Here is a 17,380-nt window from a genome sequence, read left to right as displayed (position 1 = left end):
GTGTCTAAATGAATCACAAACTGTCAGGGCCCAAAATTGTTATAGTGATATCAATGGGTTTGATGTCAATGTACTGGTTTTGTTTGGTGAAGATTTTGTATGAGTGTGTGGTTGGACCAGAGGGTTAAAAGTGTTGACCTTAGCATAGCCTGCACTGTATGTTATTAACTTTCTCTCATGAACAGGCTGCTGTCATTGATTATGTAGTCAATCAATCAATCAATCAAATGTATTTATAAAGCCCTTCTTACATCAGCTGATGTCACAAAGTGGTGTACAGAAACCCAGCCTAAAACCCCAAACAGCAAGCAATGCAGGTGTAGAAGCACAGTGGCTAGGAAAAACTCCCTAGAAAGGCCGGAACCTAGGAAGAAACCTAGAGAGGAACCAGGCTATGAGGGGTGGCCAGTCCTCTTCTGGCTGTGCCGGGTGGAGATTATAACAGAACATGGCCAAGATGTTCAAATGTTCATAGATGACCAGCAGTGTCAAATAATAATAATCACAGTGGTTGTAGAGAGTGCAACAGGTCAGCACCTCAGGAGTAAATGTCAGTTGGCTTTTCATAGCCAATCGTTCAGAGTATCTCTACCGCTCCTGCTGTCTCTAGAGAGTTGAAAACAGCAGGTCTGGGACAGGTAGCACGTCCGGTGAACACATCAGGGTTCCATAGCCGCAGGCAGAACAGTTGAAACTGGAGCAGCAGAACGATCAGGCGGACTGGGGACAGCAAGGAGTCATCATGCCAGATAGTCCTGAGGCATGGTCCTAGGGCTCAGGTCCTCCGAGAGAGAGAAAGAAATAAATAAAGGAGAAAGAAAGAAAAAGAGAGAAAGAGAAAAAGAGAGAGAGAATTAGAGGGAGCATACTTAAATTCACACAGGACACCGGGTAAGACATGAGAAATACTCCAGATATAACAGACTGACCTTAGCCCCCCGACACATAAACCTTCACAGCATAAATACTGGAGGCTAAGACAGGAGGGGTCGGGAGACACTGTGGCCCTGTCCGACGATACCCCCGGACAGGGCCAAGCATGCAGGATATAACCCCACCCACTTTGCCAAAGCACAGCCCCCACACCACTAGAGGGATATATCTTCAACCACCAACTTACCATCCTGAGACAAGGCAGAGTATAGCCCTCGAAGATCTCCGCCACGCCACAAACCCAAGGGGGGGGGGGGGGGGGGGGGGGGGCGCCAACCCGGACAGGAAGATCACGTCAGTGACTCAATCCACTCAAGTGACGCACCCATCCTAGGGACGGCATGGAAGAGCACCAGTAAACCCCTGTAATAGGGTTTGAGGCAGAGAATCCCAGTGGAGAGAGGGCAACCGGCCAGGCAGAGACAGTAAGGGCGGTTCGTTGCTCCAGTGCCTTTCCGTTCACCTTCACACTCCTGGGCCAGACTACACTCAATCATAGGACCTACTGAAGAGATGAGTCTTCAATAAAGACTTATAGGTCGAGACAGAGTCTGCGTCTCTCACGTGGATAGGCAGACCATTCCATATAAAATGGAGCTCTGTTGGAGAAAGCCCTGCCTCCAGCTGTTTGCTTAGAAATTCTAGGAACAGTAAGGAGGCCTGCGTCTTGTGACCGTAGCGTACGTGTAGGTATGTACGGCAGGACCAAATCGGAAAGATACATGGGCTTGCTCCTACCTAATGCTTTGTAGGTTAGCAGTAACACCCCTTGCCTTAACAGGACGCCAGTGTAGAGAGGCTAGCACTGGAGTAATATGATCACATTTTTCTTCGAATGAATACATTCAAAGCGTTGGTTTGAAAAAGTCCAATCCTTTGTTTCCACTGTGTTTCATTAGGACACAAGCTAAACTGATTTCAGTCCCTTATTGCCTAGTTTTGAGTGAGAACAAAAACAAGTATTAGTAAGGTCATCAGATGTGCCTTTCCTTCCTCTGAAACAGTGACATCACTTTGCGAGTCTGTTCAGAATCCATGGCTACTCATTACAGGCTGTGGTAACACTTTATTTGGATAGTCCATCTGTAGATGCTCTACAGACTATCAGTAACATTTTCAACTAACTAACTACTAACCCTAACCTTAACTCTAACCCTTATACTAAACCCTGACCGTAACCTTAGCAAGCAGTTGCTTATCAATAGATAATTTGTTGATAGTATGAATCCAAACTATCCCCAAAAAAGTGTGACCCAGTGTAACGTGTACGCTAGGAGTCGGGAAGCAACTACAGGGAGTGAATATTTAATAAATAAACGAAGATGGAACAATACAAGAAACACGAGTAGCGTACAGACATGAAACACAAACAGTCAATAACGCCTAGGGAAAGAACCAAAGAGAGTGAGAGTTATAAGGAAGGTAATCAGGAAGGTGATGGAGTCCAGGTGAGTCTGATGAGGCGCTGTTGCGCGTAACGATGGTGACAGGTGTGCGTAATAATAGACTGGTGACCTCGTGCACCGGAGAGGGAGTATACGTGACAGTAACCCCACCCTGACATGCGACTCCAGCCGCAGGACGCCGACCAGAGGGACGGTCCTGGGGACCAAAAGCGGGCCGATCGCTTCTGCTGAGGCGCGGAACCTGTCGAAGCCAGCTGAGGCATGGGAGCCTGACGAGCCGGCTGAGGCATGGGAGCCTGACGAGCCGGCTGAGGCATGGGAGCCTGACGAGCCGGCTGAGGCATGGGAGCCTGACGAGCCGGCAGAGGCATGGGAGCCTGATGAGCCGGCTGAGGTATGGGAGCCTGCCGATCCAACCGAGTCTTGTGAACCTGTCGAGCTAGCTGAGGCATGGGAGCCTGACGAGCTAGCTGAGGCATCCTCGGTATGGGAAAACCAAGAATTGAGAACCTGTTGAGCCAGCTGAGGCATGGAAGCCTGACGAGCATGCTGCGGTATCCCCCGTTGCTTCAGCAGAGGCCCTTGGACCCGACGTCACCAGTAAAAAAGGAATACAAAAATGTAAAATCGTTGTTGCTTCCCTTTGGTGAGGCGTTATTCTGTAAGGTGTACGCTAGGAGTTGGGAAGCAAGTACAGGGAGTGAATATTTAATGAATAAACGAACATGGAACATTACAAGAAACACGAGTACCGTACATACATGAAACACAAACAGTCAATAACACATAGGGAAAGAACCAATGTGAGTGACAGTTATAGGGAAGGTAATCAGGAAGGTGATGGAGTCCAGGTGAGTCTGATGAGACGCTGGTGCGCGTAACAATGGTGACAGGTGTGCGTAATAATAAGCAGACTGGCGACCTCAAGCGCCGGAGAGGGAGTATACGTGACATCCAGGCTGTTGAGGAATGTCTACAGTGCCCTCAGAAAGTATTCACACACCTTGACTTTTTCCAGTTTGTTGTGTTACAAATGTTTTACATTTATATTTTGTGTCACTGGCCTACACACAATACCCCATAATGTGAAATTGGAATTATGTTTTTAGATATTTTTACAAATTAATACAAAATTAAAAGCTGAAATGCCTTGAGTCAATAAGTATTCAACCACTTTGTTATGGCAAGCCTAAATACGTTCAGTAGTAAAAAAGTGCTTAACAAGTCACAAAATAAGTTCCATGGTCTCACTCTGTGTGCAATATTAGTGTATTAACATAATTTTTTAATGACTACCTCATCTCTGTACCCCACACATACAATTATCTGTAAGGTCCCTCAGCCGAGCATTGACGGGATGACTCGTCAGTAGATGGGAGAATACTGGCGAGTCAGATACAGTCTCCAGCTGCCGACATGATACACACCTTGCTTCCGGCCAACCTGCGGTGGGACAATGGTCAGTTGGACATTCCTGCTTTCATAGACTCTGGGGCTACCGGCTGTTTTCTAGATCGCACATTAGCTCGCCAACAGGGGCTGCCTCTCATTGAGCTGGACATTCCATTGTCGGTCATTGTGCTGGATGGTCAACCCCTAGGGTCTGGGAAGGTGAAGCAACTCACCATGCCTATTCAGCTACGAGTTCTGGATTACCATGTGGCGCTTATCCAGTTACATCTGGTGGAATCCGCTGAGCTTCCCCTGGTTCTTGAACATCTGTGGCTTTCCACCCATAATCCTCAAATTGACTGTCCCTCAGGAAGAGTTCTGGGAGGGAATCCTTCATGCCAGTTCACCTGCCAGTAGCTCTCTCCACCCCTTTCCGGCCCTGCTCGTCTGGAGGCTTCTGACTCTCCTGTTCCCCCAACTGGGGATGACAAGCCTGATCTTTCCCGTGTACCTCGGGATTACTGGGATCTGGGTCAGGATTTCAGCAAACGAAGGGCCAGCGAACTACCTCCACAGGTCCTACGATTGTGCCATCGACCTCCTGCCCGGCACCACTCCTCCGAGAGGAGGGCTGTATCCTCACTCAGGTCCAGAGACTGCAGCCATGAACAGTTATCTTAAGGAGGCGCTGGCGGCTGATTTTATTCGGCAGTCCACTTCACCTGCAGGAGCAGGGTTTTTTTTGTTGGGAAGAAGGATGGGGGATTACGTCCTTGTATCGATTACCGGGGTTTAAATAACATTACCATCAAGAACTGTTACCCTCTTCCTCTTATGTTGTCAGCTTTTGAGATACTACAGGAAGCTACGATTTTCTCAAGATTGGATTTAGGGAACGCGTACAATCTGGTGCGCATCAGACAGGGAGACGAGTGGAAGACAGCGTTCAACACCCCTAATGGACATTATGAGTACCGGGTCATGCCGTTTGGACTAATGCTCCCGCTGTTTTCCATGCCCTAGTTAATGATGTGCTGCGCAACTTCCTTCACCAGTTCATGTTTGTGTACCTGGATGACATCATCTTCTCCAGGTCCATGGTTGAACACATCCAACATGCTCGCAATGTCCTTCAGACTCCTCTCTCATCACTTGTTCATGAAGGCCGAAAAGTGTGAGTTTCACGTACCTCAGATATCTTCCTGGGCTACATTGTGTCTTAAGGCTGTGTAAGGATGGACTCCCAAAAGGTAGAAGCGATGGTCAACTGGTCGCGGCCCAGCACTGTCAAGCAAGTCCAGCGTTTTTGGGGGTTTTGCTCATTTCTACCGGAGATTTGTGAGATACTTTAGTTCTGTGGCTGTGCCATTGACAGCACTCACCAAGGGCTCGGCTGGGCATGTATGCTGGACCTCTGCTGCTCAGAAGGCGTTCCAGGACCTGAAACGTTGGTTTCTTCTGCACTCATTCTTGTTCATGCGGATAATTCTCTTCCCTTCGTGGTAGAGGTGGACGCCTCTGACGTTGGCGTGGGTGTAGTTCTGTCTCAGCGCTCAACTAAAAACCAAAAGCTTCATCCCTGTGCCTTCTTCTCCAGGCATGATGCCAGAAATCGGTAGCTTCTTGCAGTCAAACTGGCTTTGGAGGAGTGGCGGCACTGGTTGGAGGGTTCGGAACACCCCTTTACGGTTTGGACTGACCACAAGAACCTGGCCTACATCCAGGAGGCTAAACGCCTCGGTCCCCGGCAGGCTCGTTGGGCTCTCTTCCTCACTCGGTTCAGATTCACGTTATCTTATCGTCCGGGGTCTAAGAACGTGAAGCAGGACGCCCTTTCTCGCCAGTTTCCCAGCTCCAGTGAGGATCGGCAGCGTAGGATCCATCATCCCCAGGTCGCTCATCCTCGCACCGGTGTCCTGGGGTATAGAGACTGTAGTGAGGGAGGCGCATGGTAGGGAGACAGTTCCAGACGGCTGTCCACCTAACATACCTTTTGTCTCTATTGGGGCACGGTTCAAGGTACTTAAGTGGGCTCACTCGTCGCGTCTCCCCTCTCATCCGGGAGTGCAGCGAACGCTAGAATTTTTGAAGAGGGGGGTTTTGGTGGCCCTCGGCGGAGGCTGACACTCGGACCTTCGTGGCAGCTTGTCCGACCTGCGCCCGGAAAGAAATTCCTCGTCAGCAACTGAGACTGCTCAGTTAGTCATTCAGAATCTTTTCCGCCTTCACGGACTTCCTCTGGACATCGTCTCCGACCAGGGCCCCCAGTTTGCCTCCAGATTCTGGAGGGAATTCTGTACTCTTCTGGGGTCATCAGCCAGTCTGTCCTCGGGATATCACCCTCAGTCCACCGGTCAAACGGAGCGGGTGAACCAGGATCTGGAGACCACCGTTTAAAAAAATATATATATATTTCACCTTTATTTAACCTTTATTTAATAATTACAATTTAGCAGATTAACACTGGAGTGATAAATCATCAGATGATCATGTGCAAGTAGAGATACTGGTGTGCAAAAGAGCAGAAAAGTAAATAAATAAAAACAGTAAGGGGATGAGGTAGGTAAATTGGGTGGGCTGTTTACAGATGGACTATGTACAGCCGCAGCAATCGGTTAGCTGCTCAGATAGCAGATGTTTAAAGTTGGTGAGGGAAACAAAAGGTTCTGTCTCAGCAGAACTGTCCACCAACCCCGCCACTTGGTGGACAGCACCTTCCCTGGGTACGCACACAAAACTCTCCAGTGTTCCTCTCCTGTTGTACGGTTACCAGTTACCATCAGGAGATTGAAGTGGCGGTCCCTTCCGCTCAATGCCTCATCTCTCGTTGCCGCAAGACCTGGTCAGCGCTCCTGAGGTCCTCAGCTCGGGTTCAACGACAGGCCAACCATCATCGCCACCCGAGTCTCCTCCTGTGTCCAGGCCAGATGGTCTGGTTGTCTACTAGGGATCTGCCTCTACACATGGAATCTTAGGAAGTTGTCTCCCGGTACATTCAAGGTTCTACGGCGCATCAATCCAGTGGCCTATCGGCTTCGTCTTCCCCAGTCCATGAGGGTTCATCACACCTTCCACATCTCCAGACTCAAGCCTGTGGTGTTCAGTCCTCTGGTTCCGGCCACTCTGCCTCCACCTCTGCCTCGCATGATAGCGGGACAGCCAGCCTACACAGTGTGACGCATCCTCTCCAGTCATCAGTTCCGGCGTAGGACTCAGTATCTTGTGGACAGGGAGGGTTACGGTCCTGAGGAACAATCCTGGGTTCCGGCTCAGGACATTCTGGACCCCGGACTCATTCGGGACTTCCGTCGACATTCAGCTACCCCTGGTGGAACGTCAGGAGCCGTTCCTTGAGGGGGGGTTCCTGTCACAGTGTCTGTTTCATTTTTGAGTGTGCTCCCTTAGGTTACAGCTGGAGTGCACCCTTACGTTGTTTCTAGTGTCCAGGTTACCCTGATTGTTATTATTGGTTTTACCTGTGGTTGATTGCCCTCTCGGTTCACCTGTTGCCTAGCTATTTAGGTTCCTCTATGGGCAGGGATCTTTGCTTAGGTCTCATGTTTTGGTTATTGTGCTCGTGTGCTATTGCTTTGTTTTCTCTGTGAGGACCTTAGTAAATGTTCTGGATTTACCCTTACCTCTCTCTGCCTGCTGTTTTTCTCTGTGCTTGGGTCCGAGTTCGTACTAGCAGTATTGTCACAAGGTGTGCAAAGCTCTTAGAGACTTACCCAGAGAGACTCATGGCTGCCAAAGCTGCTTCTACAAAATATTGACTCAGGAGTGTGAATAATTATTTAAATGAGATATTTCTGTATTTAATTTTTAATACATTTGCAAACATGTCTAAAAACATATTTTCACTTTGTCATTATGGGGTATTGTGTGTAGATGGGTGACGAATTTTTATTTATTTACTCTGATTCTATACTGTATTGACTCAGGGGGTTGAATACTTATGTGATCAAGATATATTTGTGTTTTATTTTTCAAATATTTCTAACACATTTTTCTTCCACATTAAAATATTTTGTGTAGATTGTTGACAAAAAATGAAAAGTAATTACATTTGAATCCCACCTTGTAGCACAGCAACATGTGAAAAAAATCAAGGGGTGTGAATACTTTGTAGGCACTGTATGTTATTGTCTTATAGCTGTGTTCCCTAAATCACAACATGACCAATCCAGAGAGACCAGGTTGGGTTCTGGGAGGACAAGGCTGAGAAATAACTCACGTCTCAGAAAGATAGAAACCCAGGGAAAGTTATTGAACAGTCCACCACGCCTTAGACAATGAAACCACAGGATGTTGTGAAATAAGACAATAACAACTCAGCTGAACTCTTGGATTTCATAGCTCATCAAAGAGAAATAGTAATCTAGCCGATCTGAGTAAACAGCTTCAAGACAGGTTGAACAACCGCAAAACCATTATTATTCATTTTAAATAGCAACTGAAACAGGTTTTGAAAAATAAGAAGTGAAGGCTTTTGACCCCCTAGAAACATTGGGGGATTTTTTGGGAGTCCCAGTAGGGGCTCATGCAGATAAACCCAGGGTTAGTGTTTGACAGGCCTGTGGGGAATGGGCTGCTAGCCACTACATTCTCACACTCCCCTGTGTATTTGGAGGCGATTTACAAAATAGCCTCCAATACCCTACTCAATAAATTGGATGCAGTCTATCACAGTGCCATCCGTTTTGTCACCAAAGCCCCATATACTACCCACCACTGCGACCTGTACGCTCTCGTTGGCTGGCCCTCGCTTCATACTCGTCGCCAAACCCACTGGCTCCAGGTCATCTACAAGACCCTGCTAGGTAAAGTCCCCCCTTATCTCAGCTCGCTGGTCACCATAGCAGCACCCACCTGTAGCACGCGCTCCAGCAGGTATATCTCTCTGGTCACCCCCAAAACCAATTCTTCCTTTGGCCGCCTCTCCTTCCAGTTCTCTGCTGCCAATGACTGGAATGAACTACAACAATCTCTGAAACTGGAAACACTTATCTCCCTCACTAGCTTTAAGCACCAGCTGTCAGAACAGCTCACAGATTACTGCACCAGTACATAGCCCATCTATAATTTAGCCCAAACAATTACCTGTATTTATTTATTTTGCTCCTTTGCACCCCATTATTTCTATTTCTACTTCGCACATTCTTCCACTGCAAATCAACCATTCCAATGTTTTACTTGCTATATTGTATTTACTTCGCCACCATGGCCTTTTATTGCCTTTACCTCCCTTATCACACCTCATTTGCTCACATCGTATATAGACTTATTTTCCTACTGTATTATTTACTGTATGTTTGTTTTACTCCATGTGTAACTCTGTGTTGTTGTATGTGTCGAACTGCTTTGCTTTATCTTGGCCAGGTCGCAATTATAGATGAGAACTTGTTCTCAACTTGCCTACCTGGTTAAATAAAGGTGAAATAAAAAATAAATAAAATAAAACAGCAGTCATACCAGATGTTAGTCTCACATATCGTAGAGATAGCACAACACTGGGAGATGTTGGCAAGGTTGGATTAGCGTTATATCTTTCTGCTTGCTTCATCAATACATCTAGTTCTCTAGAATACAAAACACTGTTTTCTCAGTGTACTGCTGATGTACTTTCTGCCTGGCAGTAATCAGCTACTTGGCTTATTTTGTCACACAAATTCATGGGTGCTGATGATTTATTGTGCTGGTGTCAGCCTGATCGTTATCTCAAAGTGATAGTGTCTTCATATTTCAGATCAGATGTTTGAATGATTCATCTGCTTGGTGTTAAGATCCTGATTGCCAAAGCCACAGATTAACATGAGGGACAGATAGCAGGGGTCTATAAATCAGGCATGACTGTGTGCTTGTGCTCAGGATGTTCATAACAGCTGTCACACAGCTGTCAATCACATCAGGACTCCCAATCAGTTACCCAATCAAATCGTCTCCTCGTCATTCTTTGACAATCAGCTCCAACAGGGCTGTCACTGTCAGAAACATATCGTTAGTCTTCTTCTCTCCCCCATTCCTAACAGAGAACACAACCATCCCGTTTTTCCAAAACAAAAACAGAAGGTGCTTGCTGACACGCACCTCCTTTCACTTCCCAGCCAGCCACACCCTGTAATGTCAGAAATGTGTAGCATTTGGCACACCAAGCGTTTAAAAAAAAGTGATGCCCAATGTGAGTATTTCACAACCATCATCTCTGTGACTAGAGAGGTCTTAGGCCCACGGCTAGGCTGCTTGGGTGTGACACAGGTTCATTTGAACAGGACCTTTGTCATTTTTTCCAATGTGAAACTGTCAGTGAGTGCTTCCCGATAATTCAGGTGTAACAAGTTTTGACATTGAGTGAAATAGTGATCCATAAATTAACAGCATGGGGCTAGTATACTTTATGACACTGAGGATATTGGTGAGGATGTGACATTGGTATGAAAGCTGTGCCACTTCCCCACTCCAGTGTCACAATACCAATACCAACTGTATTTGAAGTACAAAGACAAACACTATGGACACCAACCATGAACACCAACCATACACACTCCTCATTAGATATGCGCCACAGCCATTGGCTAAAAAAGGAGGTACAAAGCGAGGCACATACAGTTGAAGTCGGAAGTTTATATACACTTAGGTTGGAGTCATTGAAACTTATTTTTCAACCACTCCACACATTTCTTGTTAACAAACTATAGTTTTGGCAAGTCGGTGAGGACATCTACTTTGTGCATGACACAAGTAATTTTTCCAACAATTGTTTACAGACAGATTATTTCACTGTATCACAATTACAGTGGATCAGAAGATTACATACACTAAGTTGACTGTGCCTTTTAACAGCTTGGAAAATTCCAGAAAATGATGTCATGGCTTTAGAAGCTTCTGATAGGCTAATTGACATCATTTGAGTCAATTGGAGGTGTACCTGTAGATGTATTTCAAGGCCTACCTTCAAACTCAGTGCCTCTCTGCTTGACATCATGGGAAAATCAAAAGAAATCAGCCAAGACCTCAGAAAAAAAATTGTAGACCTCCACAAGTCTGGTTCATCCTTGGGAGCAATTTACAAACACCTGAAGGTAACACGCTAATCTGTACAAACAATAGTACGCAAGTTTAAACACCATGGGACCATGCAGTCGTCATACCGCTCAGGAAGGAGACACATTCTGTCTCCTAGAGATGAACGTACTTTGGTGCGAAAAGTGCAAATCAATCCCACAACAGCAAAGGACCTTTTGAAGATGCTGGAGGAAACAGGTACAAAAGTATCTATATCCACAGTAAAACGAGTCCTATATCGACATAACCTGAAAGACCGCTCAGCAAAGAAGATGCCACTGCTCTAAAACCACCATAAAAAGCCAGTCTAGGGTTTGCAACTGCACATAGGGACAAAGGTCATACTTTTTGGAGCAATGTCCTCTGGTCTGTTGAAACAAAAAGGGAACTGTTTGGCCATAATGACCATCGTTATGTTTGGAGGAAAAAGGGGAACGCTTGCAAGCCGAAGAACACCATCCCAACCGTGAAGCACGGGGGTGGCAGCATCATGTTGTGGGGGTGCTTTGCTGCAGGAGGGACTGGTGCACTTCACAAAATAGATGGCATCATGAGGCAGAAAAATTATGTGGATATATTAAAGCAACATCTCAAGACATCAGTCAGGAAGTTAAAGCTTGGTCGCAAATGGGTCTTCCAAATGGACAATGACCCCAAGCATACTTCCAAAGTTGTGGCAAAATGGCTTAAGGACAACAAAGCCAAGGTATTGGAGTGGCCATCACAAAGCCCTGACCTCAATCCTGTTGAACATTTGTGGGCAGAACTGAAAAAGTGTGTGCGAGCAAGGAGGCCTACAAACCTGACTCAGTTACAGCAGCTTTGTCAGGAGGAATGGGCCAAAATTCACCCAACTTATTGTGGGAAGCTTGTGGAAGGCTACCCGAACGTTTGACCCAAGTTAAACAATTTCAAGGCAATGCTACCAAATACTAATTGAGTGTATGTAAACTTCTGACCCACTGGGAATGTGATGAAAGAAATAAAACCTGAAATTAATCACTCTCTACTTTTATTCTGACATTTCACATTCTTAAAATAAAGTGGTGATCCTAACTGACCTAAGACAGGGAATTCTTACTAGGATTAAATGTCAGGAATTGTGAAAAACTGTTTAAATGTATTTGGCTAAGGTGTATGTAAACTTCCGACTTCAACTGTATATAGAGCCTTCATTGAGGTGAGAACTAAACAAGAAAAACACTTTGTTGGGGAGAGTGGGACAGATCCACTGCGGCGTGTACAGACAGTAATGATAAAAAGCCATGGCCCCAAAGCCATGAGCGCATGAAGCCAGCTGGTTCCCATTGTTACCTTTAGTCTTGGAGTTTGATCAATGGTAGGCATTGTCCCCTATGTGCAGGTCCAGAATCTATAATTCCCTACCCTTGTCTATGATTAAAATGTACTATGAAATGGACCCAAAACATAAGATGGACCCATGACATTAGAGTACTCTCATTAAGTGAGATTCTTCGGTACAACATGGACCACATAGAATCTTGTCCTCACTTAGGTAGTGTTAGAGGTTTTCTTGGAGTTTGCCTGGTCTTTATTCCCTAATGGGTCTGGGGATAGGTGGGACTGTAGCGTCCCACCTGGCCAACATCCGGTGAAATGGCAGAGCGCCAAATTCCAATTAAATTACTATAAATATTAAACTTTCATGAAATCACAAGTGCAATACATCAAAATAAAGCTGAACTTGTTGTTAATCCAGCCAAGGTGTCATATTTCAAAAAGGCTTTATGGCGAAAGCAAACCATGCGATTATCTGAGGACAGCCTCCAGCACACAAATGCATAACAAATCATTTTCAACCAGGGAGTTGCGACACGAAAGTCAGAAATAGCGATATAATATATGCCTTACCTTTGAAGATCTTCTTCTGCTGGCACTCCAAAAGGTCTCAGTTACATTACAAATGGTCCTTTTGTTCGATACATTTTTTCTTTATATCCATAAAAACTCAGTTTACCTGGTGCGCTTCAGTCAATAATCCACTCGGTTTCCAGCGGTCAAAATGCATACAAAATGAATCCCAAACGTTACCAATATACTTATCCAAACAAATCAATCAACGTTTACAATCAATCCTTAGGTACCCTATTACGCAAATAAATAATACAATTTAAGATGGAGAATCGTTATTGTCTTTACTGGAGAAGAAGAACACGCTATCTCGGCCATGCGCATGGAAACACTACAGCCAAAATGGGAGCCATTAGAAAAACTACTTATTCACCCTCATTTTTCCAAAAACTAGCCTGAAACTCTTTCTAAAGACTGTTGACATCTAGTGGAAGCCCTAGGAACTGCAACGGAGCACGATTGCACCCTATTATAAAAGTGCCAGCCATTGAAATCAGTGGTAGGATGAAAAAACATTTTTTGGGAATGATTTAACCTCTGGGTTTCGCCTGCCATTTCAGTTCTGTTATACTCACATACATTATTTTAACAGTTTTAGAAACTTTAGAGTGTTTTCTATCCAAATCTACCAAATATATTATATGCATATCCTAACTCCTGGGCCTGAGTAGCAGGCAGTTTACTTTGGGCACGCTTTTCATCCAGAGGTCAAAATACCGCCCCCTATCCCAAAGAGGTTTTAAACTGTTCTGGTATGTGAAGAATCATCCTCTTCATCCTTACAGCGAGGCCTTAAATCCCGGCTGAGGACGGCCAACGTGCCTCTCCCCCAAGAGGGTGAGTTGAGGTGTCCTAATGACAGAGGTGTAAAGTAACTAATTAACTACTCTTGTTATTGTAATTGAGTAGTTTTTCTAAGTACTTGTACTTTTTTCAGTATTTTTCCAAATCAGTACTCTTTTCACCCCTGGTGAGTAAGTGAAATAGTTTTTCTTTAAGTCAGTGAGTGAGTTAGTGAGGAAAGAGGGACTGAGTGAGTGAGGGTGAATGGGTGAGTGAGTGAATGTCAGCTGGTCACATGGACAAGTAACAAACAAGTAACAGAGGGGTGAATGAGCAATTGAATGGGTGAAAGAATTAGAAACGTTTATTTCTGGAGTCTGAAATATATTGAAGACTGGCAACATTATTGTTTATTCACTGAATTTTTTGTAGATTTTTATTTATCAATACATTTGATGTTTAATTTATTTTAAAATGTTAGAAGTATATTTTTAACAAATCCTTATTTTTTTACATACATATGTGCCTTGTTGCAACTCATAAAATAAATGAACGTAGTTCCTACTATAGAATAATTTCCTCTCTTCCTTTTAAAAATGTTACGCATGGAAAAGATCATGTGTAACAACATTCAGGTAACATTAGCTAATTATGAAGGTCAATATTTTCATTTTAAAATTAACTCAATTACTTGTACACTGAGTACTTTTTACTTTTACTTTTTTTACACCAGTAATTTTACTTTTACTTGAGTAAAATTTCATAAAAATAACAATACTTCTACTTGAGTAGGCTATTTCAGTACTCTCTCTATGCCTGCCTAATGAGCAGATCTTTATTGGCTGAGCGTTTGCGTTATCCTGCTCTAGCCAATAGGATTGCTAGTTGGTCCTCGGTAAAGGTCTGCTTATCTTTACACTCAGGACTGTACATGTTAGTGTGGACATCTAGACTTACTCAACCCTGGTCCCAGCCCCACCGAGGCTACATCAGATCTTCCCAAGACTTTAGGATCTGAGGTCATAGTTCACATCAACACAGAAGCCTGTCCTAACTAATAGATCTAAGTATTGTAATTTACAAACAAATTGAGTTTAATAGATGGATCTTGAGTGACTTGAATAAAGAAGTGGAAAACATATCAAGGATAATAATTGTGTTGGAGAGTGCTATGCATTCGTTTATATAGATTCCTAGAAAGTAATCCATAGTGGCAGATTCCTAGAAAGTAATCCATAGTGGCAGATTCCTAGAAAGTAATCCATAGTGGCAGATTCCTAGAAAGTAATCCATAGTGGCAGATTCCTAGAAAGTAATCCATAGTGGCAGATTCCTTGCTAGCATGCTCTAAAAAGCCTCATTCATGTTTTGTAGCAATTGAATACCATCACAAGATACTGTATACAATGACTATACAAAACATTAGGAACACCTGCTCTTTCCATGACAGACTGACCAGGTGAATCCAGATGAAAGCAATGATCCCTTATTGATGTCACTTGTTAAATCCACTTCAATCAGTGTAGATGAAGGGGAGGAGACAGGTTAAAGAAGCATTTTTAAGCCTTGAGACAATTGTGACATGGATCGTGTCAAATAAAATAACATTTTATTGGTCACATACACATATTTAACAGATGTTATTGCGGGCGTAGCGAAATGCTTGTGTTCTTAGCTCCGACAGTGCAGTAGTATCTAACAATTCACAATAATACAAACAAATCTAAAAGTAAAAGAATGGAATTAAGAAATATATAAATATTAGGACGAGCAATATCAGAGTGGCTTTGACTAAAATACAGTAGAATACAGTACATACATATGAAATGAGTAAACCAGTATGTAAACATCACTAAAGTGACTAGTGTTCCATTTAAAGTGGGCAGTGATTCCATGTCTATGTATATAGGGCAGCAGCCTCTAAGGTGTAGGTTTGAGTAACCGGGTGGTAGCCGGCAAGTGATGACTATTTAACAGTCTGATGGCCTTGAGTTAGAAGCTATTTTTCAGTCTCTCTGCCCCAGCTTTGATGCACCTGTACTGACCTCGCCTTCTGGATGACAGGGGGATGAACAGGCTGTGGTTCCGGTGGTTGATGTCCTTGATTATCTTTTTGCCCTTCCTGTGACATCGGGTGCTGTAGGTGTCCTGGGGGGCAGGCAGTGTGTGCCCCCGGTGATGCATTGGGCAGACCACACCACACTTTAGAGAGCCCTACGGTTGCGGGCGGTGCAGTTTCCGTACCAGGTGGTGATACAGTCTGACAGGATGCTCTCAATTGTACATCTGTAAAAGTTTGTTTGGGTCTTAGGGGCCAAGCCAAAAATGTTCAGCCTCTTGAGGTTGAATAGGCGCTGTTGCGCCTTCTTCACCATACTGTCTGTGTGGGTGGACCATTTCAGATTGTCAGTGATGTGTAAGCAGAGGAACTTTAAGCTTTTCACCTTCTCAACTGCGGTCCCGTTGATGTGAATAAAGGCGTGCTCTCTCTGTTGATTCCTGAAGTCCCCGATCAGCTCCATTTTGTTGACATTGAAGGAGATGTTATTTTCCTGGAACCACTTTGCCAGGGCCCTCACCTCCTCCCTGTAGGCTGTCTCGCCATTGTTGGTAATTAGGCCTACGACTGTTGTGTCATCTGCAAACTTGATGATTGAGTAGAGGTGAACAGTCATGGGTGAACAAGGAGTACAGGAGGGGGCTGAGCACGCACCCTTGTGGGGCCCCTGTGTTGAGGATCAGCGTAGTGGAGTTGTTTCCTACCTTTCCCACCTGGGGGCGGCCCATCAGGAAGTCCAGGATCCAGTTGCACAGGGCGGGGTTCAGACCCAGGGCCATGTGTGTGCCATTCAGAGGGTGAATGGGCAAGACAAAAGATTTAAGTGCCTTTGAACGGGGTATGGTAGTAGGTGCCAGTCACACCGGTTTGTGTCAAGAACTGCAATGCTGCTGGGTTCAACAGTTTCCCGTGTGTATCAAGAAATGTCCACCACCCAAAGGACAGCCAGTCAACTTGACACAACTGTGGGTAGCATTAGAGTCAGCATTGGCCAGCATCCGCTTTCGACACCTTGTGGAGTTCATGCCCCAACGAATATTAGGAAGGTGTTCCTAATGTTTGGTATACTAAGTGTACAAGTAACTATTGATAATTTATACTGAACAAAAATATAAACGCAACATGCAACAATTTCAACTATTTTACTGAGTTACAGTTCATATAAGGAAATCAATCAATTTAAATAAATCATTAGGCCTTGGTCTATGGATTTTACATGGGCAGGGGCGCAGCCATGGGTACCCCACAAAATGGCTTTATTACAGACAAAAACACCCCTCAGTTTCATCAGCTGTACTTGTCGCTGGTTTCAGACGATCCCGCAGGTGAAGAAGCCAGATGTGGAGATCCTGGGCTGGAGTGGTTACACGTGGTCTCTGGTCGTGAGGCCGGTTGGACGCACTGCCAAATTCTCTAAAACGACGTTGGAGGCAGCTTATGGTAGAGAAATGAACATTCAATTCTCTGGCAACAGCTCTGGTGGACATTGCTGCAGTCAGCATGTTGGCATTGTGTTGTGTGACAAAATTACCCATTTTAGAGTGGCCTTTATTGTCCCCAGCACAAGGTGCACCTGTGTAATGATCATGCTGTTCAATCAGCTTCTTGATATGCCACACCTGACAGGTGGATGTATTATCTTGGCAAAGGAGAAATGCTCACTGACAGGGATATAAACACATTTGTGAAAAAAATGAGAAAAAAGCTTTCTGTTTATGCTCAGTATATAATTATTTTCTCCTCAGTGTTTGATCATATCTTGATTTTCTGTCTAAACCCACAGATCAAATACAAATTATGACCAATCGTGGTGACTTTTTGAATCCATAGATGTTTCTCTCTATATCCATATAACTGGGTAAACAGGAATTCT

This window comes from Salvelinus namaycush, chromosome 1 (genome assembly GCF_016432855.1).
Source record: "Salvelinus namaycush isolate Seneca chromosome 1, SaNama_1.0, whole genome shotgun sequence".
Taxonomy (NCBI): Eukaryota; Metazoa; Chordata; class Actinopteri; order Salmoniformes; family Salmonidae; genus Salvelinus; species Salvelinus namaycush.
The sequence above is the reverse complement of the archived record's forward strand: the minus strand, read 5'-3'. Positions refer to the sequence as shown.